The sequence below is a fragment of the Cetorhinus maximus genome, chromosome 2 (assembly GCF_964194155.1).
Source record: "Cetorhinus maximus chromosome 2, sCetMax3.hap1.1, whole genome shotgun sequence".
Classification (NCBI taxonomy): Eukaryota; Metazoa; Chordata; class Chondrichthyes; order Lamniformes; family Cetorhinidae; genus Cetorhinus; species Cetorhinus maximus.
This window is the reverse complement of record NC_135880.1, coordinates 173,909,733-173,937,353: the sequence shown is the minus strand read 5'-3', so window position 1 is coordinate 173,937,353 and position 27,621 is coordinate 173,909,733. Positions and strand designations below refer to the sequence as shown.

General features: G+C 44.6%; 1 long non-coding RNA gene across 1 annotated transcript in view; it reads left to right on the top strand.

The window, feature by feature from the left end:
* The window catches only part of LOC144690787 (uncharacterized), a 169,228-nt gene that overhangs the window by 104,312 nt on the left and 37,295 nt on the right, over positions 1–27,621 (top strand). Inside the window, exons 3-4 of the long non-coding RNA XR_013578963.1 lie at positions 3,042–3,142; positions 15,315–15,393. This is a non-coding gene — a long non-coding RNA (uncharacterized LOC144690787). The remainder of the gene's footprint in view (positions 1–3,041; positions 3,143–15,314; positions 15,394–27,621) is intronic.

Genomic DNA, 27,621 nt, shown 5'->3' with positions numbered 1-27,621 from the left:
AGACAGGCATAGCTGGGACCCATGCGGGTACCCATAGCCACACCTTTTATTTGGAGGAAGTGAGAGGAGTTAAAGGAGAAATTGTTCAGTGTGAGAACAAGTTCAGCCAGATGGAGGAGAGTAGTGGTGGATGGGGATTGTTGGGGCCTCTGTTCAAGGAAGAAGCTAAGGGACCTCAGACCATCCTGGTGGGGGATGGAGGTGTAGAGGGATTGGACATCCATGGTGAAGAGGAAGCGGTTGGGGTCAGGGAACTGGAAATTGTTGATGTGACGTAAGGTGTCAGAGGAATCACGGATGTAGGTGGGAAGGGACTGGACAAGGGGAGAGAGAAGGGAGTCAAGATAACGAGAAATGAGTTCCGTGGGGCAGGAACAGGCTGACACGATCGGTCTGCCAGGACAGTTCTGTTTGTGGATTTTGGGTAGGAGGTAGAAGCGGGCCGTCCGAGGTTGGGCGACTATCAAGTTGGAAGCTGTGGGAGGAAGATCTCCAGAGGAGATGAGGTCAGTGACAGTCCTGGAAACAATGGCTTTATGTTCTGTGGTGGGGTCATGGTCCAGGGAGAGGTAGGAGGAAATGTCTGCGAGTTGACGCTCAGCCTCCGCGAGGTAGAGGTCAATGCGCCAGACAACAACAGTACCACCCTTGTCAGCGGGTTTGATGACAATGTTGGGGTTGGACCTGAGAGAACGGAGTGCAGTGAGTTCAGAGAGAGACAGATTAGAATGGGTGAGAGGAGCAGAGAAATTGAGACGGCATTACAAGCCTACCGACTCCCACCGCTACCTCAACTACAGCTCCTCACACCCCGCTTCCTGTAAAGACTCCATCCCATTCTCTCAGTTCCTTCGCCTCCGTCGCATCTGTTCTGATGACGCTACCTTCAAAAACAGCTCCTCTGACATGTCCTCCTTCTTCCTTAACCGAGGTTTTCCATCCACTGTCGTTGACAGGGCACTCAACCGTGTCCGGCCCATATCCCGCGCATCCTCCCTCACGCCTTCTCCTCCTTCCCAGAAACATGATAGGGCCCCCCTTGTCCTCACTTATCACCCCACCAGCCTCCGCATTCAAAGGATCATCCTCCGCCATTTCCGCCAATTCCAGCATGATGTCACCACCAAACACATCTTCCCTTCACCCCCCCTGACGGCATTCCGTAGGGATCGTTCCCTCCGGGACACCCTGGTCTACTCCTCCATCACCCCCTAGTCCTCAACCCCCACCTATGGCACCTCCCCATGCCCACACAGAAAATGCAACACCTGCCCCTTCACTTCCTCTCTCCTCACCGTCCAAGGGCCCAAACACTCCTTTCAAGTGAAGCAGCATTTCACTTGCATTTCCCCTAACTTAGTCTACTGCATTCGTTGCTCCCAATGCGGTCTCCTCTACATTGGAGAGACCAAACGCAAACTGGGCAACCGCTTTGCAGAACACCTGCGGTCTGTCCGCAAGAAAGACCCAAACCTCCCTATCGCTTGCCATTTTAACACTCCACCCTGTTCTCTTGCCCACATGTCTGTCCTTGGCTTGCTGCATTGTTCCAGTGAAGCCCAACGCAAACTGGAGGAACAGCACCTCATCTTCCGACTAGGCACCTTACAGCCTTCCGGGCTGAATATTGAATTCAACAACTTTAGATCTTAAACTCCCCCTCCCCCCATCCCCACCCCGTTTCTCCCCCCTCCCCTTTTTTTTCAATAATTTATATAGATTCTTCTTTCCCCACCTATTTCTATTATTTTTAAATCTAAAACTAAAACCTTGTTAGTCTTTCCACCCCACCCCCACTAGAGCTGTACTTTGAGTGTCCTGTCTTCCATTCTTAATTAGCACTTTTCTTAGACAAATATCACCACCTTCAACACCTCTTTGATCCTTTTGTCTGTGACATCTTTTGATTATCTGCTCCTATCACTGCTTGCTTATCTCCACAATCACCACACCCTCAACTTCTCTCTCCCCCCCGCCCCCCCACCTTAAACCAGCTTATATTTCTCCTTTCTCCTAACTATGCTTCAGTTCTGCCGAAGGGTCGTGAAGGCTCGAAACGTTAACTGATATCTTCTCCACCGATGCTGCCAGACCTGCTGAGTTTTTCCAGGTAATTCTGTTTTTGTTACTGCAATAAAGTTGATCAAATACCACTATTACCTTTTTGTTTTAGGATACCACCTCTGAAGAACTAATATAAGGAATAGTCGTTTGGGAGTACAGAATTTGAGTATTGCTGAAAAAAGAGACATGTCATAGCTTTTCATCTTGCACTCATTGGGACTCTTGCCAAGCATTGTTAACTTGGCAGTTAACTGCCAGTCACCATCACTGATGCATTCTCCATGACAATGTCTCTACCAATCAGAGTCCACTTGCCAATTAATCAGCACTGTCTTCACATACAGAGTCCACTTGCCAATTAATCAGCACTGTCTTCACATACATATATATTGTTGTTGTCCTCTTATATAGGTTAAAAAGATGTCTCTTTTTACAGCAATAGCATGAATAAATTATTTTTTGGTGAATCTATGGAATAATCTGCTGTGCAGGGATAGAATTTGCTTTTATATAGCATTCAGATGGGTTGGAAAAGATCCTGTGGCACTAATTAAAGAAACATAGTGAGGTTTTCTGTGGAGAATGTTTCACGTCTGTTCTGAGTTCTGCCAATGATCATCAACCTGAAATCTTAACTCAGTTTCTCTCTCCCCGGTTGGTGCCAGACTAGTGCCATATTGTTACAAAGATATAAAGGCACCAATTACTCATAAGGAATTGTGTAATTACGTTGTGGGTTAATTTATTTAGACTAGCATGTGAGAACAAATATAGAAGGATAGAAAGCTTGAAGGCATCAGCAGCAGAGCTGTGTGTGTGTGTGAGTGTATGTGTGTGTGTACCACTCAAAAGCAATAGTGAAACTAAGACTGGATTGCATGACACACTTCCCTTCTAATGATATCATGCTGTTATTCCTTAAAGGCATATTACAACAACCAGCTGAATACTTCTGGTGTTTTCTGCTTTGATTACAGATTTTCAACATCCTCAGTGCTTTGCCCTTATATGGAAGTTATTCTGGTGCCATGGTCAGCATTTATCTCTCAGATGCAATGATGCAAAAAACTATTATCTGGTCAGTTATTTCAATGGTGTTGGAGGAACCTTGCTGTGTGTAAACTGATTTGTCTATATTAAAAAAGCAGCCACATTTCAAAAGTACTTTGCTATCTTTGAAGCAATTTTACAGGTTCTATATGAAGTTGTCTCTTGCACAAATTTTTGGTGACTAGTCAGTGGCCCCTGCTAGATTATAAATGCTTAGGGAATGCCAGGTAAGAACAAGGACGATTTCTCATGGTGGAATATGCTAAACGGTGCTTTATGGACACAAGAAGAATGGCCATTTTGATGAGGAGTTGCTATTGACCCTCATAAAGCCATATCCCAATATGTCCCAGTACCTCCAGGGAATGAGGAAAAATATTGGAAGAAAATGGCAGGAGGAAGAAAATACACAGCTCAATCCAAAAGACTTGATGGTGGTGTGTTGCAGTTCACTCAGGAAGTCTGAATTGCTGTGGCAACATGTACCTTTACGTGCATGTTGTAGTGTGGAGCTATGGATAGTGATGGTAGAAGCTCCAACATTCTTTCCATCACATGTCTGACCAGGAATCTCTCCCACTCTTATCATCTGAATTTGGTGTGTGTTGGAAGGATTTCCAGGTTGATACACTGTTTGGCCACATTATGAAGGCATCCCCTTGGCCATCAAGTCCTGGACTTGAACCCAGAGCTTCTAACTCAAAGGCAGTGACACTACCTACTGCACTACAAGACCTCCCCGATAGGTTTATCTTTGCTCAAATATAGAGAACATTATGCAGTCAGTAAACTGCTCTGATAAATATCTTTATAAGTGAGGCTGACTAGAGCAGGGGATATTTATTATATTTTTACTTGTGTTTATGACATTGATAACATTGATAGCATGCCTAGAACTGAAATAAATATAATTTTACATTTGTGATTTTGTGTAGTTCAGGAAAATCATTCAAAACTGTTTTGTAGTTATCTGTGAAGCAGGATTTTTATTTTCTCTGCCACCTATACATGACAGAGATTTTATCAATTTTTAACAATAATGTTGGTCTCATATCCTACTGACACAACAGCACAGATTGTGTTCAATAGAAATGTTTTTTTATCTCCTCACTGGGTCAGAGATAGGGAAGCAGCAGGGATGGTCGTGAAATTTGCTTCTCTACTTTCTCAGTCTATTGTCGCTCACACTATGTTAGCGAAGTATATCACGGAACCTTCATATCTCTCCAGTTGAGAGTGAACTGTGCTTCTTGGCAACATAATCTATTCTCATCTTCTTCTAGATCTGCTCAAAGAACAAAGAACAAAGAACAAAGAAAAGTACAGCACAGGAACGGGCCCTTCGGCCCTCCAAGCCTGCGCCGATCATATTGCCTGTCAACTAAAACATTTTGCACTTCTGGGGTCCGTATCCCTCTATTCCCATCCTATTCATGTATTTGTCAAGCTGCCTCTTAAACACCACTATCGTACCTGCTTCCATCACCTCCTCTGGCAGCGAATTCCAGACACTCTCTACCCTCTGCGTAAAAAACTTGCCCCGCACATCTCCTCTATAGTTTTCTCCTCTCACCTTAAATCTATGTCCCCGAGTAATTGACTCTTTCACCCTGGGAAAAAGAAGATGAGTAAATTCTAACACTGGAACACGGCCATTTTTTCTCAACTACAGGCACAGCCCAGGCACATCATTCCCCTATCAGTGAGGCAGGAATGTGCCTTGCAGCTAGTAAAGAGCTGCCCTTACCTCCAAAAAAAATGTTAGTTCATAAAAGAGCTTACGGCCTTTTGGCTTTGAAAATGGTTGGAGTGCCAGATTAAGGTTAGACTGTCTTTTGTGATGATTTCTTTCCATTTCAACCCTCTCTCTGTGATGTGAATGACATCTTGATTATAAATTCTATGCAATCACATTTATTTCTGCATTATCAGATGTCGTTATTTCTTAACAGCTGCCATATAATTCTTAAACTTTGAGAGCTTATCTCATTGAAGCAGTCGGTCACAGTGCTGCTGGATACTTCTTTATCCTGAACTGAGTTCTTTGATTTTCTCCATCATCTGTAAAACTGGATCCTTTTATATCTCAACATCAAAATGATGCAACAAAATGTGGTTCATCTCACATTCTTGTTTTATAATTCAGGCTCTGCTTCTAGCCATTAATATTTTAGATAGATATTACAGTACTGAAGGTCTGGACCTCTGTTAATATGGATAGTCATTTTAAGGGCTCCCTAAACCTATCTTTACCATTAAGCTAGAGAGCCAACCCTTGTTCAATGAGCAGTGTGGAAGAGTATACGCCAGGAGCAGCACCCAGCGTATCTAAAAATAAGGTGCCAACATGGTGAACACAGGACTATATACATGCTAAACAGCATAAGCAGCATGATATAAACAGAGCTAAGTGATCCCACAACCAGTTGTGAATGGTGGTTAACAATGAAACAACTGACTGAAGGAGGAAGCTCCACAAATATCCCCATCCTCAATGACGGGGGAGATCGCACATCAATGCAAACGACGAGACTGAAGCATTTGCCACTACCTTCAGCCAGAAGTGCTGAGTGGCTGATCCATCTTGGCCTTCTCTTGTCACCCCCAGCATCACAGATGCCAGTCTTCAGCCAATTTGATTTACCCTGCCTGATATAAAGAAAGGGCTAAAGGTCCTGGATACTGCAAAGGCTATGGACCCTGACAACATCCCGGCTGTAATATTGAAGCTTAGCCAAACTGTTCCAGTACAACTACAACACTGGCATCTACCTGACAAAATGGAAAATTGCCCAGGTATGTCCAATCCACAAAAAGCAGGGCAAATCCAACCTGGCCAAATTATTGCCCCATCTGTCTAATCTCAATCATCAGCAAATTGATGAAAGGGGTCATTGTTATTAAATGGCACTTACTCAGCAATAAACTACCCATGAACCCTCAATTTGGTTACCACCAGGGCCACTCAACTCATTACAGCCTTGGGCCAAACAAGGACAGAAGAACTGAATTCCAGAAGTGAGGTGAGACACCAAAGCAGCATTTGACTGAGTGTGGCATCAGCGAGCCCTTGCAAGACTGGGGTCAGTGAGAATCAGGAGAACTCTCCATTGGTTGGAGTCATACCTAGCACAAAGGAAGATGGTTGTGGTTGTTGGAGGTCAATCATCTCAGTCCCAGGACATCGCTGCAAGAGTCCTTCAGGATAGTGTCCTAGGCCCAACCATCATCAACTGCTTCATCAGTGACCCTCCCTTCAGCACAAGGCCTGAAGTGAGGACAATTGCCAATGATTACATAGTGTTCAGTAACACTTACAGCTCCTCAGATACTGAAGCAGTCTGTACCCACATGCAGAAGGAACCTGGACAACATTCAGGCTTGGGCTGATATTGGCAAGTAACAATTTCACCACGCAAGTTCCAGTCAATGACGACCTCCAACAAGAGAGAATCTGACCACCATCTCTTGACATTCAATGTCATTACTATTGCTGAATCCCTCACCATTAGCATCCTAGGGGCGTTACCATTGTCCAGAAACTGAACTGGACTAGCCATGAAAATGCTATGGTTACAAGACCAGGTCAGAGGCTGGACGTTCTGTGGCGAGTAACTCACCTCCTGACTCCCCAAAGCCTGTCCACCTTCTAAAAGACCCAAGTCAGGGGTGAGATGGAATACTCTCCACTTGCCTGGATGAGTGCAGCTCCCACAACACTCAAGAAGCTCAACACCATCCAGGACAAAGCAGCCTGTTTGACCAGCACCTTATCCATCACCTTAGCATTCATTTCCCCCATGACCGACTCATGGTGGTTGTAGTGTGTGCCATATACAAGATGCATTGCAGAAACTCACAAAGATTGCTTCAACAACAGCTTCCAAACTTGTAACCTCTAGTAGCTGGAAGAACAAGGGGAATGAATGCATGGGAACACCACCAAGCCATGCACCATCCTTACTTGGAAATATATCGCCGTTCCTTCACTGTCACTCTGTCAAGATTCTGGAACTCCCTTCCTAACAGCACTGTGGATGTACCTACACCACATGGACTGCGGCGGTTCAAGAAGGCAGCTCACCACCACCTTCTCAAGAGTAATTAGGGATAGGCAACAAATGCTGGCCTTACCAGCAATGCTCACATCCCAGGAATGATTTAAAAAAGTCTAACAAAAATCTCTATTGACCTCTGAGGCCATTGTTAAGATGCTTTGTTCAGTAAAGAGCTTCCTTGGGATCTGTTTTGGATAACTAATGAAAAGCACAGAATGACAAAGACATATTGCTTCCTTTTCTGATCCTGATCACTCAACTTTCAGCCGCCTGTTTTCTTTTCCCCCAAGTATTTTCATTTGTCTATTTAACAAAACTCAAATTTCCAAAATAATTGAATTTTACTTCTTATTTTGTTAGATTTGTTTCTAGTTTTCCTACATATCAATATAAGTATGATGTTATGACCAATGCAGTTGGTAAAGCTGAGTTATTTAAAAATCCCAGAGAGGAACTTTAAATAACTGTCATAACCAATAATTTAAAGTGTTATGTTTGAGATGAGACCCTAAATTCAGGAATCAGACCACCAGCTCGAGAGACTTTACATCAAACTAAATTAAACATGTCTCCAAACGTAAACTGGGCGACCGCTTTGCAGAACACCTGCGGTCTGTCCGCAAGAAAGATTCAAACCTCCCTGTCGCTTGCCATTTTAACACTCCACCCTGCTCTCTTGCCCACATATCCGTCCTTGGCCTGCTGCATTGTTCCAGTGAAGCTCAACGCAAACTGGAAGAACAGCACCTCATCTTCCGACTAGGCACTTTACAGCCTTCCGGACTGAATATTGAATTCAACAACTTTCAATCTTGAACTCCCTCCCCCATCCCCACCCCCTTTCCGTTTCTTCCCCCTCTCTTTTGTTTTTTCCAATAATTTATATAGATTTTTCTTTTCCCACCTATTTCCATTATTTTTAAATCTATACCTGTATTGCCCTGTCAGTCTTCCCACCCCACCTCTACTAGAGCTGTATCTTGAGTGTTCTGCCATCCATTCTTAATTAGCACATTCTCTTAGATAATATCACCACCTTTAACACCTCTCTGTTCCTTTGTGACATTTTTTGATTATCTGTTCCTATCACTGCTTGCTTGTCCCTACAACCACCTCCCCCCTCCTCAACTTCTCTCTCGCCCCCCACCCCCCCCCCACCTTAAACCAGCTTATATTTCACCCATCTCCTAACTATACTCAGTTCTGTTGAAGGGTCGTGAGGACTTGAAACGTCAACTCTTTTCTTCTCCGCCGTTGGTGTTTGTCGCATTTGAGTAGTCTGGGTGCAACCTGCAGGGGAGGCAGCTAGACACATACTCAGAACTCTAACACATGTCGTATTGATAGTGATGAGATGGTGGAAGGGGAGCCTCAAGGTGTCGTGGCCAAGAGCCATCTGCTGGCCTCGACGTCACACCTAGTTGCGCCTCCTTGCCATGGGCGCTAAGACCCGTGTGTTATTCAAAGTGATGGACGCCGAATGTGTCCAAGGTAGCCGTTGGGAGAGGGGGTTGGGAGCAGCAGTACTATCTTCTGGGGACTAATCACCAGTAGTGTGGACAGGAGCTGCTGGAGGCCTCAGATGGGCCACTGTGGTTGGGGTGCGGTGTGCGCGTGCAGAGTATATGAGCGATCAGCCCCAATAAATGCTCTTCTCTGTTCTGCAGGCAAAAACAGAGCACAATAGCCGGGAGTATCTGCGGACTGGTGGTGGGCACGCTGTGCTGTAGCACCTCACCACTCATGAGGAGCAGGCCATGGAGCTGGGGAGGAGGCAGGCGGCCAGGTTGGCAGGTGTCGGTGAGGCCTGGGGCGTAGCGGCCAGATATTTGAGGCCCACAGTCCCATCCACTCTGTCTCCCTACCATCCAAAGCACTGATGATTTTGCAATCGTTAATGCAGCAAAACTGCTCATTCACATACTGAGACACTCTGACGTGTGGGTCATGCAAAGGTCCCTCGGCCCCTTGAGGATGCGCGTCTCTAGCCCCTTCCAAAGTCGTCTTATCCCATTTGTGACCACTATCCTCATGGCCTAACATGCCATGTCATCGCTGCTGCACATCCAAAGACTTATTGTATCTTAGGAGCGTTTGTACCTCCACCACCCTTTCAGCCAGTGCATCCCACATTACTCTGTCCAAAATGTCCTCAGCTTCTCACCCGTCAACCTCATGGCACTCAACTTAATTAAATGCCACCACATTAGTGATCCCTGCACCAAGGGGAAATGTTGCCCTGTGTCCACCCGTTCTATACCCCTCATAACGGTATGAAGGTCAACAATGTGACCTGTCAATCTCCTGTGCTCCACGGCAAATGTCGCAAGTGTTTGCAATGTTTCCTCATAACTCCAACTCTCCAGGCCAACATACATCCTGGTCAGGAACCTCTGCACTCTCTCCACTCCAATGCCATCCCTCCCATGAAGCGCAGGTCACAAGTGAACGCAGAAGTGTAGATGTGGCCTCGACAGCGTTTTCTGCACTTGCAACATGATTTCCTACATTCTATTCCTTGGCTATAAAGGCAAGTTTGACTTTGACCTTGTTAAACGCCTTATGTTCCTGTTCTGCTACCTTAACGGGTCTGCCCAGCAAGGTCCCTGTAATCTTTCCATGGTCGTACCATTACTCATGTATTCCCGTACCTTGTTTGTCTTGCCCAAGTGCTTAACCACACACTTATCCACATAACATTCCATGTGGCATTCCTTAGGCCATCTGCCCAGCCTGTCTGTATGCGCGTGTAATGTTTGGGCCTCCTCTTGACTATTTACCACCCCACCAACGTTCATCTCCTTAGGTTCTTGAAGGTTGAGCGCATTATGAGGCTGGGGGGGTAAAGGGATGAATGGTGTTACTGACTGAACGCTAACTGATGCACTGTCCTTGTTGTTAATTTCAGCATCACCACCGCATGGCCGCCAGAAACAAGTCCAGAGCCCCCCCCTCCACACCTGAGGGCCAATACTTGCAACTTGCGTCACATCATTTCAGCCAGCCAGGCACCAGCGCAGTGACAACCACATCGGTGGGGATTATAACGTCGGCTAGTGTCCCGGGGCACAGTGGAGAGGGCACTTCACAATCGCTGGAGGAGATGGCACGAACAGAGAGTGCTGATGGCGCCAGCAGCCGGAGGACTGCAGGGGACCAGGCACATGCTGAGTCAGGCAGTGATGATGTGCCTCTGGAGATGTCACCAATGCAGCAGCTGCAGGACAAGCGGCAGGATGCGCGGGAGCATCTGGCAGGGTTGCATGAGGGTGTGCTTCACTTGGTCTATGTAGTGGAGGAATCCAGGCAAAGTGTCAGTGATGGCATGAACCTCAGAGCTTCAGGCTTCCTCCATTGAGAGATTGGCGACTCTCATGGAGAGGGTCTTCCAGCAGATTGAGAATGATCTGATTGGGTTACACTATGACCTGCAAGCCCTCACAGCGCTAATGGCCACAGGTGGTCATTGGCAATGTGGGAGATGTTCTGGGCACCAAGTGTCCCAGCTCGGTGCCCATCCATCTGCGGTGAGCAGGGAGGTCCAATGTGACCTCACGTCGGCGCAGCAGCTGCCTGTCGTCTCTGCGAGCTCCTCTCAGGGCACTCTGGATGAGGGCAGCAGCTCCTCCGCCCCTCTGCTAGTGACCGTTGCATCCATTGAGGCTGCGACAACTGGCCACTCCCTCCCAGGTGGAGCCAGCACAGGCTCCACAGGCCAGAGGATGCCCGCCAAGGTCATCGAGGCCATCAGGACAGCGGAGTCAGCAGGCTGTCTCACAAGCCACTCCGAGCGATGGGGCGGCACCTAGACGAAGCACCCGCAAACGTAAGCATAAGGCATCTTAGGCACTTCACGGGTATGTCACTGGTGATTTTGTGTTGACCCTAGATTAGGGGATGTTTCATTATCTGCGTCAGAGCGACGTGTGTTGTTTATTTTGGTGGCAATAAAGTCCACATTTCTAACAGTGGCTGAGGGGGTTTCCTTTGTGCTGCATTTGTATGTTGCACAGACATCTCATGAGTGTTTGAGTGGACATTGATGTTTCTCTACTAAGCCCTTAGTTGCAGCTGATAAGGTGGAATATGTAGCACCTAAGTGCCACATGTGGAAGCGCCAGGCAATGCTGGTCCTGCAGATCCATGTGTGTGGAGCTAGCTGAAGGTTTGTTGGATTAAATTGGCCCAGGTGTCCCTGCCTCCTTGGTGTAGTAGCGGGTTGGCGTGCTGCCCCTCATCATTGCCCTGTGCTTCCTCATCCTCTGAGCCACTGCTGGATTCATCATGTGCAGCTTCATCGTCAACTGCATCCCCCCTTTCCAGCATAAGGTTGTGCAGAATGCAGCATGCTACCACTATCACAGAGACGCGATCTGTGGGGTACTGGAGTACGCCCCCTGAGCGGTCCAGACAACGGAAGCGCATCTTGAGAAGACCAATGGCTCTCTCCACCACAGCCTTTGTGTTGCCGTGGCTCCTATTGTAGCGCTCCTCAGCTTCTGTTCTTGGATGGCAGAGAGGCGTCATGAGCCACCTTCTGAGGGGATAGCCCTTGTCACCCACCAGCCAACCATCCAGCCGAGCCGGAGCACTGAAGAGCCCCGGTACCTGCGAGTGTCTGAGGATGTAGGTGTCATGGGAGCTGCCTGGGTGCCTTGCACAGACTTGTAGAATCAGCATCCTGTGATCACACACTATCTGCACGTTCATGGAGTGGAAGCCTTTCCTGTTGACGAAGGCACCGGGCTCACCTGCTGGCGCCTTGATGGCCACACATGTACAGTCTATTGCACCCTGGACGCGGGGGAAGCCAGCAATGGCTGTGAAGCCTCTGGCTCGCTGTGCCTGACTTGACTCGTCACAGCGGAAGTGGATGAAGGTCAATGCCTGTCTGAACAGAGCGTCTGTAACCTGCTTGACACAAGTATTGACAGCTGATTGGGAAACACCACAAAGATCACCCACTGAGCCCTGGAAGGAGCCAGAGGCATAGATGTGGAGGGCAACTGTGAGCTTCAGAGTCGCTGGCATGGGGTGTCCACCCACAGAGTTAGTGGAGATCTCAGGGCCAATCTGACAGATATAGTTCACTGTCCCCCTTGACAGTCGGAGCCTCCTTCGGGATTGCACCTCAGTCATATTGAGGTAGCTGCTTCGCCGCCTGTATACCCTGGCAGCAGGATAGAGGCATCTTCTGCGGCCCCTTCCACCTTGGACAACCTCTTGGCTCTGCGTCCCTTGTGCCTGTGCCTGACCTCCCAAAGGTGGCTCCCCTGGAGGCTGATTGTCTACTCCTGGCCTTATCCTTATTCTATCCCTCCCTTCCTCCTCAAAGGAGCTGCCTCCAGTGGAGATGTCAGAACCCATACCCCCAGGCTAAATGGAGGCCTCCAGAAAGCTGCAGGCCCGATAAAGATTACTGTCTGCAGACTGGTGAGCTGAAGCTTCAAAGTACCGAGAAAGCTATTGGAAATCGATCTGAACTGCCAACAATCAAACAGGCAAGTTTAAAACACTTTCTGCAATAAATACTTCAGATAAAACATTAACAACTCCTCTGAGGCCACATATCCCGCCCGTGGGTGAGGTTTGTTAAAAAATGAGTTACCCACCTGCCCGTTGGGCCCGTGTGCCGAGGCGAAGATTGCACGGACGCCTCAAAATCGGCGTCGATTGCTGAGTTAAGGGCTCTAATAAGGCCTTTAATTAATGGCGGGTGCGCGTCGCGCTTCATTGCGGGCCCGCCCAGCTAAATCTCGCGATGGAGTACGCTGACATCGGCACGCTCGCCCGACGTCAGCGCGCGACATTTTAAGCGCTCAGTGTGGGGTCCACCACCCACACGTCATACCTAAAATTCTGCCCATAGACTTAACCAAACACCAGGCAAAGCATTTTCACTTTTCAAATTCAAAATGGGTTCTTTCACTTGGTTCCTGGAGTGCCAGTTGGAGGCTTACAGCTGCCTTTTGATCTCACATTGCCTCTGCTCTGCACACCCGAAAACTGCTGAAGTTATACCTACCGGCCCCATTGAATGTTAATTCTCATTGTATCAACAACCTCTGAACTAAACATCTCTAACAATAAAAGCCCTTTCATAGTACCAATTTTATTAGTCATATAAACATGTTGCTTGGTAGCTGCTAGGAAGGCATCAGTTTTCACCCCACTTCTTGAATGCTCTATTCAAAAAATGCAAATATACGCTATCTCTCTTACATATCAATTCTAGTACCCACCAAAGCACTCAGACTAGCTGGCTTTAATCCAGTTAAGACACAACCGCAGACTAAACCTCTATTTTGATAGAAAAGTATTTTCCAAAATATTACATACATTAATAGCTTCATAGCAATGATGATACATGGATTGTATTTTCTGATGTAGCACATCAACATGAAAAGAAATGTTATGAAGTATAATGTTATATAAGTGTATACCATTGTGTACTCACATTTTTGGATAAATTCCCAACATAGTCTTGTCATGAAATACAATATTCACTGTTGCCATGGAGAATTCCTGAAGTTCCTTGTGGCCCATTGTGATTATGTCTTGTCATACTGCACCAGCCACAAAGGAATTTTCATTGTATAAATGAAAGTTACTTGTCACAATATCCAGTTTCCAGTCTTCATGAATGTTTGACCACAGGTTAGAAAGGAGCCTATTTTGATTGGATTCCTTGAAAAGTATACCTAATTGTCAATCGACTAATTTGGAGATGTGACTTGGTGATGTTCATTGCTCTGTCAGATTCCTGGTGATTCAAACTAGATGGGTGACATTGCAGTTGTGATAGCACAACTAAGAATCATGTAAAATATCAGGCTATGATTTAACTTCAGCAACGCCAGATTTCTCATCTGATTTGAAGAATATCAAATTGTTGTTCTCAGTAGTTAGCCTGTTAATTTAATTGCATTACTTCTTATCATTTAGCCTGTAATGTGCTTCATATGGTCTGCTCAAATGCAACCTGGCTGAATCTGTGCATAGACCTTTATTTTCTCTTGTTTGTGAGTTATAGCTCTCGTGCATTTTTAAAGATTCCTGAATTGTAATCACACTCTATGGTGACTAAGTATTTTTACATAGAGGACTATGTACATATAAAGTGCCAAAGAAATGAAAGTACAGGGAATATGACCTGAAGTTTCCTCTGCATTTGTGTCCAATGATGCAAATGTCACGTGGTGCAGTGGAACCTTGCCTCTTACCCAGAAGCTCCAGGCTTGAGTTCCACCCCAGGACTTGATGGCTAAGGAAGTTACATTCATAACGCAGCCAAATAGGTTGATTACCAGCCTGCAAATCCTTCCAATACATGCCAATGGCAGGTGGTAAGAGCAGGAGAAATTCCTGGTCAGCCATGTGATGGAAAAAAAAATATTGGGACCTCTACCATCGCATTCCATGGCTCCAGACCGCAACATGCATGTTACCAAATCTGCTCAGAGTGAACTGTAGCACATCACCACCATACTTGTTATGCCCCTCATAGCATTTTGGGCATAATTGAGTTTCCTACTTTATAACAGCTGCTACAAAAGGACTTCACTGGTTGCAAAGCAACTTGGAATGTCCTGAGGTTGTGGAAAAGGAGTTTTCCCTGACTTTGACAGAAAACCGATGGGAATAATGTCACCATTGCTGGGTAGAAGTCAATATTGGTGAGAGGGCAAGTGGGCGGGGTGGGAGGGGGTGTGCGCGGTTGGGCGGTGTTGTTCAGGTTGCTAACCAGGACCCATAGAAAAAGTCCCAGGCAAAGTAAGTACCGACTGGGGGATTTGGTCAGCATAGCCATAACTGGTGGGGATGTTGGGTGGGGTTGGAGTGGGGAAGGGAGTGTTGTTGGTGCAGAGAGGCCCTGAGCCGGGAGGCCCAAGTTTTCCTTGTGGGGTCAGAAGGACCATTCCTGCTTCATGACATCAAGAACATTTATATTTTTTTTTCTAGAAAGGGACTATTCTGAAGCAGGTCCATTGGTAAAATTGGGATCTGCACCAGGATTAAACCTGAGCTAGAAACCTCCTCTGGAGCTGCACATCCTGAATTCCCTTCTGATCAGCTATTTTTCCAAGGTCAAGTACATCTTGAATGGTTCTCAGAGGCCATTTTGTTTACCATTTTGTTAAGGATGAATGTGGATGTTTCCCGTTGGTTGCTTTACTGGAGAAGCCTAGAAGGGATAGAGACCAAGCATGAAGACCACCAGGTGAGTGTAAAAATGTCAATTGCATTTTCTTCCATGAGTGAGAGACTTCCTTGAGTGCTACACAGTAAATTTTTGATCGAGTTGCTAATAATGCTTCTGTGTCAAGCCTTTTTCTATGTGAAAGGCACAAAATAAATGCAGGTTGTTGAATTGCTTTGAGACAATTCAACAATGTGTTGAGGCGATAAATTGATGAAAGTTTCCCTTCTCTCCTTTTTCAAATCATGGGAGAACCTAACCAGTCACATGCCCTGGAGAAAGCCATAGCTAATAGTAGTCACAAAACATTCCACTTAACAATCAAAAAAGATTGTACAACTGCCATCACAGGTCTCACAGTGTTGTGTTAGAGATGGTTCAGAATTTGTTCATAAATGTCAAAGTGCTTCTAACTATTGACAGTATGAATTATAATTTCAAAGGTAGGAGGAATGTTGGTGCTAAGAAACAGATACAACAATAACTTGTATTACTATAGCACCTTTAACATAATAAAACATCCCAAGGTCCTTTACAGGAGGGTCATTAAGAAAAAAAATAGACACTGAGCTGCATTAGATGATATTGAGACAGGTGACTGAAGGCTTGGTCAAAGAAATAGGTTTTAAGGAGCTTTTTCAAGGAAGAAAGAGAAGTTAGAGAGGTGGAGGGGTTTATGGGTGGAATTCCAGAGCTTATGGCCTAGTCAGCTGAAGACAATTAACATCAGGGATGCTCAAGAGAATATAATTAGATAGGGGTTATGGGGTTGGAGGGGATTACAGAGATAGGGAAGGGGTGAGGCTATAGTGAGATTAGAAAACAAGAATGAGAATTTTAAAATTGATGCATTGCTTAACCTGGAACCAATGTAGGATGATAAGTAAATGGGACTTGGTGCAATTAAGAACCTGGGCAGCAGAGTTTTGGATGAGCTGAAGCTGAGGGATGGTATAATGTTGGAGGCCAGCCAGGGGTGTGTTAGAATAGTCAAGTGTAGAGGTGACACAGACATAGATGAGCTGAAGAAGGGACAATGTTAGATGATGTCACAGAGGTGGAAATAGGCTCAGTAATCGTGTGGATATCTGGTGAGGAGTTCATCTCAGGATCAAAAATGACACCAAGGTTGCAAACAGTCTGGTTTAGGCTCAGACTGTTGCCAGGGAGAGGGCTGGAGATGGTAACTAGGGAATGAAGTTTGGAGTGGGGACTGGGGTTAATGGCTAATTCAGTTTATCCAATATTTAACTGGAAGAAATTTCTGCTCATTCAGTACTAGATGTCAGATTAGCAGACTGATAATTTAACAACAGTGGAAGAACCGAGAGAGATTGTGGTGAGGTGCAGCGGGGTATCGCCATTGAACTTGTGAAAACTAATGCCTTGCTTTTGGACAGTGTCACCAAGAAGCAACATGTAGATTTGATATAGGAGCGGACAAGAGATAGATCCTTGGTGGATACCAAAGGTAACGGTGCAGGAATAGGAACAGAAGCCATTGCAAGTGATAATCTGGCTACGATTAGATAGATAAGATTGGAACCAGATGAAAGCACTCCTACCCAGTTGGACGACAGAGGAGGCATATTGGAGGGAGATAGTGTGGTCACCCACGTTAAAGGCTGAAGGCAGGTTGAGAAGGGATAGTTCACCTTTGTCACAGTCACATTACATGTTATTTGTGCCATAATGGATAAAAGCCACAGGGCCTTCCTGATCCCACTCAGAGCTCCAGTCGCATGGAAATCAATCTTTGCACTTATGCCAGGATTGATAACCCACGATACTTGAGATAGACTACTTTATTTCAGACATTCTCTACTTTGCCAGCAAAGGGAATACCTGAGCTTCAGCTACTCTTCAATATTAACATACAAATCATAAACGCATTCATATGAAATTGCATTGTCCACTATTTAACATGATTCATAAATTTTAAATTGGCCAAAATATGTAGTTAATATCATTGACAAAGAAGAAAATTGTACAAGTTGTGTGAGAGTTTGCCTGCTAACATCAGGCGGTGTGATTTTAAACCAATTATTGAATCCAATGAACCTGCTTGAGACTGATTCATTCTGTGCTGTACGCTTGTGCTGTCAGTCAAATGAACTATCCCCATGTACATTATTCTTACCTTTCAGCGTTTACATACCCTGTTCAACCTTGATTACAATGAAAACCAGTTGATTCCCATGTATCACTTATCACTTCTGTCAGCAATATATAATAATTTCCATAATGTTATCGGAATTTATTGTAAAATGGAGTAATAGTTGGATGTGTCTATGTGTGTATGTGTGTGTGTGAGAGAGATTTAATTGAATTAGAGGCAGCTAGTCTGGGTACTTTGATGTAGGAAGAGAAGTTAGGTTTGAAATGTTAATTAAGGCCAGCATCTTCTGGTCGGCGAGCAGGGGCGGGACCCACTTACCGACGCATAGAATGACGCGAGGTTGGCGGGCAGGCCAGGATCCCAGGCGGGCTTGTGAAAAAACATGAAACCTCATCCACGGGTGGGAATAAAGTGATTTAAAAAATGCAGAATGTTTTACAATAAAAGTTATGGACATGTCCCAACACATGTGACAGTTTCACATGAGGGGACATGTCCTTAAAACTATTTTTTAACCTTTATTCAATGTTTATAAGTGAAAGTAATCTCCCCGAGGCACCTCTATGCCACAGGGAGATCTTGCATTCTTTCACATGCATGCGGGAAAATAGCGGTGTCCAGCCGATGGGGGGCACTGATCGGCTGCGTGCCCACTCACCCCTACATAACCCCCCCCCGATGGGGAGAAAGCTCTCTCCTATGTGCCTTACTATTGCCTTAACGAAAGTGTAACTGGGAGTTAAATTAATTAGGGAATTTAGAAGTTATTATAGTAGTAATTTGTAGACATGCACATGTGCTTACAATCTTTCCTCTTATTCATAAATGCTTAATTTAGTTTTATATAAACCTCTTAAGGCTCGGTGGTCTTAAGGCTGAATTCAAAGCCCACATCTCAAAACATACAAATTGAAAGTTAGTTGTGACAGTTGTTTCAAGATTCCATCTGGGGTTTGAACAGGTCAGTATTTACCATCTACTGTGTCATAACACTTCTCAAACATTAACACTCCAGCAGACAGAATCATTGTTGTTGCAACTCTCTGTCCTTAGTAACAATTCTCTTTTGAAGTTGGATGTCCAAAGGTATGCATATTGTTCCAAATACGTCTTAAGATGATTACAGATTGATAGTGTTAATCATTGCACGATACATTGAAAAGTTTCTTTGAGAATTGAATGCTTCCGTGTAACGTTCACAAAAAAGTACAGCACAGAAGGAGGCCATTTGGCCCATCAAACCTGTGCTGGCTCTTTCGAGATCAGTCACATTGCCAACAATTCTGAGAACATCGCTAACATTTAAATAATGAAATCGGCTTTTATGACGTGACCAATTGCATTAATTTGGCCATGTGAGTCAGGGCCACCTTCTCATGCAAATACTTTTATTATGATCACAGCCGGTGTTAATTGCTGCGGAAACCAAACCCCAGAGGGAAACTTGGCTTTCAGGCCATGCCCTTTTTTTTGTATTCTGAAAATGAGAAGAAGATGCACCGATCTCAGCAGTAGGAGGTCCAGTAACACTTTTGGGATTTTAAAAATTAAAAGTAAAAGTTTTATAACAAGAATAAAAGAAAATTTAAGCACACAAGATTACAGTTACACAATTAAGGTTAGTCTTAACAAAACATTCCCCCCAAAAACTCTCTACTTGGTCAGACCCACAAGTAAACACTTCCAGGCAACACTCCCTTATAGATGTTAACTATAAGAGAAATCCAGTAATATTACACAAGGCAAACTGCTGTAGTTTTAATAAAGGCATACCACATGACCTCTACCCTCTTCCACTCTGCAGTGGAATCCATTTCAGAATAAAACTGCTTGTTGCAGCCCAAGACTTTCCTGGCTCAACTGGATGGCTGGTTCAAATGCTATCCCCTCCCAGCCCAGAGCTCCAGCTATAGCTCAACAACTCAAACAGCTCCAGCTATCTCTAGCTAAGCTCTTCACAGTAACTCTAAAATACCTTTTCCCCCCTTTTATCTCTGGTTCCATTGTTCTTGCACCTCTTTGAAACTAAAACCCTTCCAAAGACAAAATATTTTATGTTTCTTTCTTGTCTTTGCTTTCGGGGTCAATAAACTATAATACCCCCACTTACTATTTACCTATGGAAATCCTGCAAGGTGCAAACATGTTTCTCACTACCTCTGACTCCCCTTTGATATTCAAACAAAATCTCCACTTATCTAAAAATGCAAATATTAGATATAACCTATTTACTTGTACCTCAAACTTAACACTTCTTTCCTTTTCATGTTTTAAACCCACCCCAGATAACCTGACTCCTATAAATCTCTGCCCAACTTAATTAAATCACAGACACACACAGACACCCAGCCTTCTTCACACAATAACACAATATTCCCACAAAATATTTAAAAAAAAATATCCATTCTCACACTTTACAGAATCACAGAATTTTTATGGTGCAGAAGGGTTGGCCCATCGTGTCTGCACTGGTTCTTTGAATGAGCAATTTACTTGTCGTCATTCCCCCGCCTTCTCCCCATAACCCTGCACGTTGTTCCTTTTCAACTAACAGTCTAATTCCCTTTTGAAAGCCTTGATTGAACCTGCCTCTACCACACCCTCAGGCAATGCATTCCAGACCTTAACCACTCGCTGCGTGAAGAGGGTTTTCTCATATCGCTTTTGCTTCTTTTGCAAATTACTTTAAACCTGTGCCCTTTCATTCCCGATCCTTTCACTGGTGGGAACAGTTTCTCCCTACTACAAAACCCTAAATGCACACATTTAAATGCTGAATTTGCATTTGTTCCTTTTTAAGAATCCTATAGTATTAAATCAACCTAATGGCCATTATTCATATAACTTAAAAATCTAAACACACTTTTCTCTTAAATCATAAATTCATGCTCTGGACTCTGTAGTTGGTAATTTGTTGGTTAATTCTTTCAAGTTTAGAGTAAATGTTCTTAGTCATTTTAATTATATCTTTGAAAATGCAGCTAAAGCTATTGAAAATGAATTTGTCTCCAGGTTCCATGGCAGTAAAGTGAATAGGTTAGGCCTGGTTCCTCACTTCCTCATGTGGTGAGGTAATTTTCCAAACTTCTTTGCTTTGTAACTTATATGGAAATCATAAGTAGAATTTGTAGGACAAGTTTACAATTTCATGCCACATAACCTTGATTGTATATTTAAAAAAAAATAATTCCTACATGAGGTGCGTACGTTGCTATATGGCCAGCATTTCTTTCATGAGATGTAGGCATCGCTGGCAAAGCCAGCATTTGTTGTTCATCTCTAACTGCCCTTGAGCTGAATGGCTTGCTAGGCCATTTTAGAGGGCAGTTAAGAGTCGACTACATTACTGTGCATCGGGAGTCACATGTAGGCCTGACTGGGCAAGCATGGCAGACTTCTTTCCCTAAAGGACGTTAGTGAACCATTCACTGCCCATCGTTAGTTGCCCTTGAGAAGGTGATGGTGAGCTGCCTTTTTGAACCGCTGCAGTCCTTGTGGTGAAGATATTTCCACAGCGCTGTTCGGGAGGGAGTTCCAAGTTATTGACCCAGCCACGTAGAAGGAACAGCAATATATTTCCAAGTCAGGGTGGTATGTGACTTGGAGAGGAGCTTGCAAGCGCTGGTGGTGTTCCAATGCAACTGTTACCCCTGTCCTTCTAGGTGGCAGAGGTCACGAGTTTGGAAGGTGCTTTTGAAATAACCTTGGTGAGTTGCTGCAGCGCATTTTGTAAGATGGTACACACTGCAGCCATGTTATCCCAGTACTGAACGCATCGAATTTTTAAGGTGGTGGATGAGTCATCAATGTTTTGTTTTCCCATTGTGGGAGGCTAAGAGCAGAGTACTAGTGCTACCCCTCTCAAGAAGAGAGAAAGCACTGGAGGGTAAGTCAAATTAGCCACACTCAAGTGTCTTCAAGTTGAGTAATAATAGCAGCTGCCTGGTAGCAATTCAGTGGATAATCCTATCACATGAACTGAAGTGCAGGGAAATATGAAAATGATAAAGGGAGACAGTATAAAATAATTTGTTTTGGCACTATGCATGCTGTGATTTTTAAAAACATTCCATTTTAATGAATATGAACATGTATGATGCGATTAGGTTATTAACCCGTGATTTGGTGACAGTTTTCATTTTTATTTTAAGTGATTGCCTCAATTGTAACACATGCTGTTGTCAATATAACTTTAATTTAAAAGCAAAATACTGCTGATGCTGGAAATCTGAAACAAAAACACAAAAGGCTGGAAAAACTCAGCAGGCCTAACAGCATCTCTGGAGAGAAAAACAGTTGACCTTCCGAGTCCGTATGACTCTAATTTGTGAAGCTTGTCACTGCAGACTTTAATATTAGCATTTTCTACTTCATCTGCATGTCGTCTTTATTCTGGTGAGGTGTTACCATGAGAAAATTGTTCAAAAAGAATGCATAATTTATTTATCACAATTAAACATCTTCTTGTTTCAGTAATACCAGTCCGAGACCAAAAGCTGCAGTATGCTTTCCAGCCAAGATGTATCCAGTTATACCTCTGGCCTGGACCTGCTCATGGCCAGGGAGAAAGAGAAAAAAATTGCATTTTGCAGCACCTGCCAGGATTTCAGGACATTTCAAAGCACTTTACAGACAATGTACTTTTGAAGTGTGGTCCTGGCTGTAAGGTAACGAATGGGGCAGCTGATGTGAGCACGGCGAGCTCCCATAAAATCAATGTGATAGGTAACAAGACAATCCATGCTTAGGTGTTGGTTGAGGGATGAACATTGGGCAGAACCCCCTGCTCTTCTTCAAAATGATGCCATGGAATCTTTTATGTCAACCTGTCATTTGAAAGACAAATGAACTCAGCACACATATGGTTACACACTAATGCAGAAATCCCAGGAGCATAGGAAACAGGAGCAGATGTAGGCCATATGACTTCCTGAGCCTATTCTGCTATTCAGTAAGGCCATGACTGCTCTTCTACCTCAACTTCACTTTCCCACCCAATCGCCATATCCCTCGTTTCGCCTGGAGTCCAAAAATCTTTCCATCTTAGCCATGAATATACTCAATGATGGAGCTTCCACAGTCCTTTGGGGTAGAGAATTCCAAAGATTCACAACCCTCTGGGTGGAGAAATTCCTCCTCATTCCACTCGTAAATAATCGATCCCATATCCTGAGACCATGATCCCTAGTTCTAGATTTTCCAGCCAGGAGAAGCAACATTTTAACATGAAACGTCCCCGCAGAAGTTTATAGGTTTCATTGAGGTCACCTCCCATTCTTCTAAACTCCAGAGAACATAGGCCACACATCATAGGACAACCCCCTCTTTCCAGGAATCAATTTAGCAATATTTGCAATGCCTCCAATGCAAATATATCCTTCCATAGATAAGGGGATTAAAACTACACAGTACTCCAGGTGAGGGCTCACCAAAGCCCCATACAATTGTAACTATACTTACATCCCCTTATTCTTGTACTCCAGCCCCCTTACAATAAGGACCAACATGTTATTTGCTTTCCTAATTCCTTGCTGCACTTTGTCATTAGAATATAATAATTTTCACAATGTTATTGTGATTTATTGTGAAGGTAGGTTAATAGTGGGGTTTAGATTAGTTTCTCTGTGTGGATGCGTGTGTGTTGCATTTAATTGAATAAGAGACAGCTACTCTGGAACTTTTGAGTGATCAAAAAAAGAAGCTAGGTTTGAAATGCTAAAATGTAAACATGGTTGAAGTTTTAGAATGTGAGGTGTGAGGAACATTTGCATTTTTAGATAAACCAGAGTAGTGAATTTCAAAGAGATGGTAAGATGTTATACCTAGCCATAAGAAGTTAAGCCAAACACTGTGTTTATTTTTCCCAACTGTTACTGACAATATGAGTACTGTGGAAGATTTATATTATGAGAAGAGTAAGTTGCAAAGACACAGTGGGACAATGGAATTTTCCTTAAATAGGGAGAAACATGTACAAAGGAGATGAGTTATGTGTAAGAAGGAAGGCATTCTAAGATTTAACAAGTGCGAAAAGCCTCCAGCCTATATGCATCAAGTTGCTGTCAATAGGAACCAAAGTTAAGAAAACACACTTTGAATCTCCCTGTCCAGGGTATTGTGTGCTTTGCCTAGGTCTGTTGAAATCCATGGGCTGAATTTTCCCCCCGTCGGGGTGGTTGTGCAGGGACGGGTGCAAACCCGATTGGCACCGCCACCATTTTACGTGGGTGGGCCAATTAAGGCCCCGCCCAGCGTGATGCTCGCCCGGAAGTGCTGAGCACTCTCTGTGCAGGCAGGGGGGATTCCCTGAGTCATTCCCTGTGCTCTTTTGTGCATGCGTGTGAAAGAGCGCAGAGATCTCGCTGAGGCACAGAGGTGCCTCAGGAACTTTGGTTTGACATGTGTAAATTTAAATAAAGGGAACAAAAACTTTTAAAACATGTCCCCTCATGTGACACTGTCACATGAGCTGGGACATGTGAAAGAATTATTTAAAAATTTTTTATTGACATTTAAAACACTTCATGAAACCTCATCCCGTCCGTGGATGAGGTTCCTTAAAAAATGCGCAGGCTGCCTGGTCTCTTTGCCTGCCCGCCAACCTTAAGGTTGGACAGGCAGCTCAGCTAATTGAATTAATTACTATTTAAGTGGCCTTAATAGGCCTTTTACAGGTCAGCGGCAGCGCAGCCGACTCGGCTGCACGCCCACCGAACTGAAAACCTAAATGGCGTGCAGTGATGTCGGGACGCCCGCCTGACATCACTGCGCATCATTTTACGTGTTGGTGAGCGGCCCCCCCACCCCGTTCGCCGACCGGAGAATTCTGCCCTGGCCAGGATTTTCTGGCCCCGTCGCTGGTGAGGGACGCCTCAGCCAGAAGCCCATTGACTTGCGGTGGGACTGGAAGATGGTGGTGGCGGGCGGGTGCAGGACATCCCGCCCATTACTACTGAATTCGAGGCACACATCTCGAAATAAAATGCAAATTGCAAAAACAGTTGTGGCAGCTGTTTCAAGTTTCTCTCTGGGATTTGAGCAACTCAACATTTACCATCCGCTGTGCCATAACGTCTTGCATGTGAACTTTCTGTGTTTCTTGTACAGGGACACACAAATCTCTTCAAACATCAACATTTAAAAAGTTGCACACCATTTTCAGAAAAGTTCTGATTTTCTATTTTTCCCATCAAAGTGAATAACCTCACATTTTCCCACATCACACTCCATCTGCCACCTTCTTGCCCACTCAGTTAACTGGTCTGTATGCCCTTGTAGCTTTTTTTAATGTCCTCCTCACAGCTTACAGTCTCAGCGATCTTTGTATTGTCCGCAAACTTGGAAGTAAGAACATAAGATGGATAAAAGAGGAGCTAACATGGGCATAATTTTCTGCCCTCTCTCGTGGCAAGTTTGGAAGTGGAGGGGGGGGGGCATTTAATGAGCTGGGAGGGTAGCAGGTGAGCACCCTGCTGCCTTCCCACCTCTACCATGATTAAGTATGGGGTAGGAAGATATATGGTCAGCCTTCCTGTCCCATCACCAATTGAGGCCCTTAAGTGGACAATTAATGACCACTTAAGGGCCTCAGCCTGCTGCTACTGGCATTGACCTAGCTGAGGCCTGTCACCACATGAGCAGCACAATCAAACCTGTGCGAGGTGCTTGTTGTCTCCCGGGGGGTGGTCCCTCCTTCCAAAGCGTCTGATTGAGGGACCTGACATCGAGAGAGGTGGTCCTGCTGTGAGTTATCCCCCTGCCCTTACTCCCAACCCTTCTGCACCTTCCTACTCTGTGAAACCCCTTCTGCCATCACTGTTGGCTGTGTTTCATGTTTAAGGACAGCTGTGCTTCTCAGTACTTTCTCATTGTAGGTCTTTATTGAACCGATCTCAAGATGGCAGCCTCCTGAGAGACTGCCTCATGGTGTAGTCACATTATCATGCCAAGCCAGATGGGACATGTAGTACGGCTGCGTTTCAAAACCCAAACAGCCTGGGTTGCTCCACGATCCTCGGCCTCCAGTAGCTGTCATTCCGGCAACAGCCACCCCCTCCCTGGTGATGCTGTTGAGCAAAACAGCTGCCAGCCTCTGATGGGCCAGTAGGTCTCAGTGGGTGGGACTGCTGCCCCCGGGGTCCTGACCCTGGGGAAAGTCCTGCCTCTCAACTGCCTGATTGACTTGTGATTCATCGGGGCTTCTCCAAAGCAGGCGACCTGGGTCTCTCGATCCCCAACTTTCCAGCGGTAGGTGAAGCCCCTATTACTTCTGCAAGATTTTGCTCCTTGCCTCTGTTTCGGGAGTGCAGGTAGTTGTGTCTGTATTGGCTAAATAGTTACATTAACTCCAGGTTTGCAAATTGTCCAGAAATTCCAATAGATTGTGCTATTGCTTGAAACCAATGTAGAGGAGACACTGAAAGTGTGCAATGAGCAGTGTGATATGGATAGCATTTTTAACAACTATCTCTTATGCTTAATTCTTTTGCAGTTACGTTTAATGAATGGCAATTCACTTACATAGAGAACTGTATTTCCCCAGGGGTCACCAGCAGCCAGCAAGAAGTATTTCTTTTTTTCCTTCAGTGAGTGAGCTGTGATAAAGACTCCATTGTAGTACAAGCTTCTTAAACTTGAGAACACATTGATTCTTGCCAGTGAAGAACAAATTATTTTCCTTCATTTCACGTTCCACCATTGAGAACAGCTGGTGAGAACAGATAAATTCTTGATGGTTTACATGGAAAAAAATTAGTGCAGCAACAGACAAAAGTTATTACTGTTTAATCACTGTTAGTTGTGCAACTAAAGGGTAATATTTTAAATTTAACAAATGGTACCACTGTTATTCCATTTATGTTCTAATAGCACTTTAAGGACATGGTACTCAACTCCAAGCATCCAAGCAGCAGTCCATCTGATTAACCCACAGTCATTAGCCTAAGTGATGCAGATTTGCAAGGTTACAGAACAGAGTTTCAGATTTCTCTACCAGACTGGTCAGATAGAACCACAAGATTTCCTGCTAGGGCTATATGACCCTATCACCCAGCCCAGTTTTGCACCCGAATTCCCAGACCTGATGCAATGTATTAGGGGATTCCAACGGGCAGCGAAATACACATTAACATGACTTTCCATTGAAGTTAACTGAACTGATCTGGCTACAACCCTGGCCAAGTTGAATGTTATATCTATTTTTCCATGCCAATGTTGTGGGTATGTGGAATTCCCTTCTTCAGTCTATTCTAGGCTCTGTTTCTGATGTCAGTTCCCTCTAAATGGAACAGGAAACCCTCAACAAAAAGCAACACTCTTAGTTCAAATTTTTTACTTTGTCACTTCAATGCATAAATGGTTAAACAAAAAATGAAAGGGCTGGATGTTCACAGCTCCTCCAGTACAATAGTATTGAAACTCCAGTGGGAATGGGGTAGATGTGTTGCAAACTGCACAGCTCAGGTCCCCACTTTCCCCAAGTGTTTAGTGTAGCCTATCTTTGGGATAGAGATTATGTCCACTCCATCCATGCAATGGCCATTGACCGTGTCCCAAGCCTGAGAATTCCTGCTACTCCTCTATTCCCTGAAGGAAGAGGATGTATTGGGCTTGGGTATGGCTGCATTTAGCATCCTCCTGTATAAAGTCGATACCCCAGATGGGCTGCCAGTGGCATGGATACCTGATAACCCAGAGCAAATGCAGTGGAATCACTTTTGTCAATAGCTGGCAGCAGTAGTAGGATACAACACTGGACAAAAGATTGGTTAATTTTTCCAGAGCCCAAAAACTCATTGGTTGCACTTGTTATTTGGGCTTGTGTGCACATGGGGTACACATATACACTGAAAAGGATTCTGTTTCCTCAGTGTCAAGCTACAACACATTCATCAGCACAGAATCATGCTGATCAATAACTGTCCTCCAGGGCCCTTCATAATGTCTCCATTTTAAAGCAATCATTTGTAGAAGTATAGCTCCCTGGAGACCAAGTCTATTTTTGCAAGCGTAGCTCACAACACCCTTGTGCCGACCACAAACAAAAAGAGCAACAAGGCGTGTGCTACGAGAAGAACGGTGATCAAACCTACCATCAGGTGCTTGAAGCAGCATTTCCGATTCTGCTACAA